The following is a 5812-nucleotide window of genomic DNA, read 5'->3' on the forward strand; positions in this document are numbered from 1 at the left end:
TATGTGACTTCTAACCACAGGAAGCCTCAAGCGGAAGGCCTTATATATTCCTAAACCACACCTTAGCCACAGCTGCAGGCAGTAAGAAGGATATTCACAAGTGGACCCTCTTACTCACACACAGATCAATCATTCTGTGTTCATGCTGCATCGTCACTCTTTGGCCTGGACCCAAAACTTTTGGTGCTAGAGTGCTCTAGGACTAGAGGTGGTGCCACCTCTTCTTTGGACTCTTTGAGGGGTTCTTCCTCAGGCATCAACATGGGAAGTCCCTCAAGGGGATCCTCAGCATTGGGTTCAGGGGACCCTGCCTGCTCCACAAGGTCCTTGGCCTATGGGGTGTCTAGTGTATTCTCTGGGGACTCCGCGCATGGTACCACGTCAGGCCTAGGCACTAGGTGCCACTTTGGGGGAGGGAAGGCATAATATATTCATTTTCTGGAGAACAGGAACATTTGTGGTTCCCACTCACCCCCGATGTAGACCACTGAAGCAGACCACTGGTCCAAGCCATGAAACACAGCTTTCGCTTGGCAACCTTGGTTGCATAATAATAGGCACAGTGGCTCAATTATGGCTTTTGCAGTCACAAACACGTGCATCAGTCTTACCTAGAAACCTATTTAATTGTTTGTCATAATAATAATAATGGAGAATTTTACAGTGTGTTTTCTTTTATGATTGTTCTTTTTATTGACGCTCTAAGAGCTATTATGCGGAGTTTGTCAGAATCGCCTTTTACTATCTGTAAATGATGCTTTGTTGTTTTTATGATGGATGGTCAAGATGCTGAAAGCAGAATCCTAAGTATGCTCAGGCTACGTATACAACATACATTTAACACACATTTAAAGCATTTCTCCCCCAAAGAATCCTGGAAGCTGTAGCTTATTAAGGGTGCTGGAAACTGTACCTCTGCAAGGAGTAAGCTACAGTTTCCAGGATTCTTTTGTGGGGGCAGGACACCATGTGCTTTACATGTATGGTGTGTACATAGCCTTAGAGTGTTCCAGGGTCTCAGGCAAAGAGAGATCTTCCCATCAAGTGCTACCTGATCCTTTTCAGCTCAGGAGTGGGGAATTGGACCTGGTCAGCTTGCCAGCTCTATATCTGCCCCCCTCTCCGTGGGCCAAGTTTGCCAGGTGGGGGAGCCACCCATCTGTCAATCACCTGATGTCACAGTGACATCCGTTGATGCATTTTTGCATAGTGCCATGCGCAGGGCTTTGCAAGCCGGGATGATCAATTGATCTGTTGACAATTGAGGTTTCGGCAGTTACTCCCAGGTAAATGGGGACAGGACTGTAGCCAATGCTAGTCCTACTCTAAGTAGACCCATTGGAATTAATAGACATGACTAATTTTGGTAACTCCCACTGTGGAATATGCTCCCCAGTGAGGTCCGCCTGGCACAGTCACTGACATCTTTTCAGTGCCAGGTAAAGACATGTCTTTTCTCCCAGACATTTGATAGGTTGAGATGATGTTTTGTATTAAATATGTTGCCAAACCTTCCTGTGGCTGTGTGTGTGGGGGGGTGCTATTGCTATTGTTTTGTTGTTTATTGTTATGCTTTTATAGTCTGTTGTTTTAACATTGTGTAAGTCACTTGGGGACCTTCAGATATTGAGTGAAGAAGAAGAGGAAGAAGAGGAGGAAGAAGAATGAACTCAATGGGGCTTACTTCTTCTGGGATATAATCCTATGCAAGGTTACTCAGAAATAAGCCCTGCTGAATTCAGCGAGGTCCACTCCCTAATAAGTGTGTTCACAATTGCAGCCTATTATTTTATCCATGTGAAATTGGCAAACGCTATGAGTTCCAGAGTTATAAACGACTCACTTACAAAGATGTCATCAACCACTGTCTTAAGTTGTATCCTGATCTATATGATTCCTTCATGGAAAAGTAAGATATAATAAAGAAAATCAAAACTTGAAAAGCAGGAGCTTTTATGACAGCATTTGTGTGATAGACATCCTGGTTGAATAAAAGCTGGCTGACGTTGGCAGGGGAAATCTGTTAGCTTGTAAAAAATTCATACATTTTAAAACCACAGTATCCCCACAGCTGGCAAATGGATTATAGCCTGAGCAGGAAGAGATACAGTTGTGTGTGAATAAAGATTGTGTTTAATATTGAGATAGAAAACCAGAGCGAGTGAATAAATATTTGAAACCTGTATGAATGTCTGTGCCAAATTCCTAGTCATCTCACTGAGATTATGGTTCAGGAAGGGGAAAAATGGGTTTTGAATGTGATGCAGCAAATGCCAGATGCAAAGTGAGAAGATCACGTCAGGCCATTTACAAGGGTAAAAGCCAAACCAAAAGTTATTTCTAGTACCATTCTGCCTCAAAGTGGGAACTGCAGGTGGGTGGGTATGGGGAAAGGGTTTTTATAAATCTGCCCTGCTCACTTTTTCTTCATCACTGGTTGGTGCATTTTTTATTTTATTTTTTTTACAATGGGGATAGGAAATATTGCCCTCACTCTGATTTGGCTTCCAATGCCATCATGCAACATTACCATGAAGTCAATTCAGAGTGAGGGCTGTACTTTCTGCCCTCACTCTGAAGTTGTGCCAGTTACAAAAAAAAAGTGCCCAAGAACAGCCAGCAGTGCAATCACCGCAAGTTATTTCCATATTTTGCCCTGTTTGGGTTCTTCAACTTAAAAAAAACACCCCTGCAGCTTTGCAAACTGCAAACAGTATAGTGAATGGAGGGTGGGGGAATCACTACTATTTTATTCTGATTCTTATTTTTAAAATTAATTTATATACCACTTCATGCCAAAATAATTTGTCAGCAATTTACAAAGTATAAAAGCCAGTTACAAAAACATTATAATATAAACATCCGTAATTAAAATAGACTCTGTGTGTGTGTTAACCGAGGATACACTTTTTAGGTCAAATCCGCCCCTGCCAACATGGCCACTGACCACAAATGATGGAAGCTATAGTCCAATAATATCTGGAGGGTGACTCATCTCTGCTTGAAAGTGTCACAAGATTCTTTGTTTTTTGCTGCAGTGGAAGCTGGCTTTTTAGGGCAAATCAAGTGCTACCCTATCAACCTCAGTCTGCCCTTAGACAACTCCCACATGCCTCCTTTCTTACATAAAACTAACCCAGGAGGGGTTGCCTTGGCTGTCCACTTTCTTTTCCTTAGTCTTGGGGACAAAAATATTATTGGTTGCCTCTGCCTGTCATTGGCTATGGCTCCACCTACTGTTGGCCTCCCTGCCTTCCACCCTACTAATCTCAATGAGTGCCAGGCACCACTGTTTTGTTGTATTATCTGTTCCTTCTGTATACTGTGAGGTTAAAAAAATCTCACTTTGTTTTGCCGAGTGCACTGGAACTGCTTACAAACAGACATTATGCCGGGAAAGAGGTTTATAGCTGAGCTGGCATCTTAAACAGAGAGAGGACATCTTTCCACTCTTAAAACCCACAACAGAGTGAGTGAGCGAGAGAGAGAGAGTTAAAGAAACATTTCTAAATACTTAGAAGAGAAAACAACCAAGACAAAGAAAACTGGTGGATGTGAAGGGACAAGAGTCCTTAGAAACTGAGAGTGTGGAACAGCTTGGCCGAGGGAAGTATGGAAGAAATACTTCCTGAACTAGATTTTAGAAAAAAGTGAGATTCTGGTTATTTCATTGAGATTTTTATTTATGTATTTACAGTAGTATAGTGGTAAATTCAGAAGTGCAGGGTTCCTTAATGATAGTCACACCACACCTCCTCACACAGCTATACCTCCTTCAAAGATTATACAGTAAGATGATCTTTCAGTCTCTTACTTTGTTTGGAGTACTTTCCCTTTGTGATGCATTGCAACAATCAATGAAAATCTCCATGTGTTGATTTTCAGCTAGATCTACTATTTTCTGTGCACGTACATGGGCAAATATACTAAGATCCTATAAAGTAAGGAACGTCCTTTGCTGAATTTCCCTTCTTGGTGGCCATACTAGGGGGAGCGTGTTAGCTGGCTGACTCGCCTCCTTTCACTCCAATTGGCTCCAATCAGCTGAAAGGGTCATTGAAGACATTGGGACCCTGCTCCCAAAAAAGCAAGGGGTATAAGACCCCCTGAGACCCTGGATGACTACACCCCTGTGTATTTATTAAATTCCCATCTCAAAAACAGGATGTGTAAAACAGCAAAACTTAACAGATAAAAAAAACCTTCAACAAATCCTATGACAATTTAACATCAACATATAAATGGCCAAAGACTTTAGCCGTTTCCACATTTTAATTTTAAAATCTAAAACCCAAAGGCAGATAATATGCTGTTGTTTTATGTTTGGATATTTTTAATGATGTAAGCCACTATCTTCATAGAATCATAGAATAGTAGAGTTGGAAGGGTCCTATAAGGCCATCAAGTCTAACCCCCTGCTCAATGCAGGAATCCAAATCAAAGCATTCCCGGCAGATGGCTGTCCAGCTGCCTCTTGAATGCCTCCAGTGTTGGAGACCCACTACCTCTCCAGGTAATTGGTTCCATTGTCGTATGGCTCTAACAGTTAGGAAGTTTTTCCTGATGTCCAGCTGAAATGTGGCTTCCTGCAACTTGAGCCCATTATTCCGTGTCCTGAACTCTGGGATGATTGAGAAGAGATCCTGGCCTTCCTCTGTGTGACAACCTTTCATGTACTTGAACAGTGCTATCATATCTCCCCTCAGTCTTCTCTTCTCCAGGCTAAACAGGCCCAGTTCTTTCAGTCTCTCCTTATAGGGCTTGGTTTCTAGTCCCCTGATCATCCTTGTTGCCCTCCTCTGAACCTGTTCCAGTTTGTCTGCATCCTTCTTGAAGTGCGGAGACTAGAACTGGATGCAGTATTCAAGATGAGGCCTAACCAGTGCAGAACAGAGGGGAACTAATACTTCACGCGATTTGGGAACGATACTTCTGTTAATGCAGCCTAATATAGCATTTGCCTTTCTTGCAGCCACATCACACTGTTGGCTCATATTCAGCTTGTGATCAAGGACAATTCCAAGATCCTTCTCACATGTCGTACGGCTGAGCCAAGTATCCCCCATCTTATAACTGTACATTTGGTTTCTCTTTCCTAAGTGTAGAACTTTGCATTTATCCCTGTTGAAATTCATTCTGTTGTTTTCAGCCCAATGCTCCAGCCTGTCAAGGTCCCTTTGAATTTTGTTTCTGTTTTCCACTGTATTAGCTATGACATGCCTTTTCATGGAACAGGGATAAATCATCAGGATTCCAGAAATATGGCACAAGTCTATGCAAACTTCCTTGGGAGCAGAACTCTGTGGGATTTACTTCTGAGTAAACACACACAGGATCGGGATGTCTGTGAACTGCTCACTCCCCTTTAACCCCACATCTACCTCCACAAGATGGTCACAATGCTGACAGGATTTTTTATATTCTTATGCGGAGAGGGAATTTCTCTCTCCACGCACATCGTAGAACGATGACTAACAGAACCTACTTCTAATTAAGTGCTTGGACCTAAGTTCAGCAATGATGCAAAAAGCAATGCCTCTGAGTCTGGGCAGAGTGCCCTTTCCAAAGTGGCCGAGTGTGAGTCCGCCCACAGCGCATTCATATCTGGAATGTGGCATAAGAGCTTCCAAATTAAGGCTGCAATCCTATGCATCATTACCTGAGAGTAAACCACACTGAACACACGCGGGACTTAACTTCTGCGAAAAATTAAGGCTTTCTCAATACCTTTGCCTGTCGGGACCCTCCTCCTCCCTCTTCGGGCCGCGCCCCCAACCCCCTAGGCCACTCCCCTTTCCAATGGTCCACGCCC

The sequence above is a fragment of the Rhineura floridana genome, chromosome 17 (genome assembly GCF_030035675.1).
Source record: "Rhineura floridana isolate rRhiFlo1 chromosome 17, rRhiFlo1.hap2, whole genome shotgun sequence".
Classification (NCBI taxonomy): domain Eukaryota; kingdom Metazoa; phylum Chordata; class Lepidosauria; order Squamata; family Rhineuridae; genus Rhineura; species Rhineura floridana.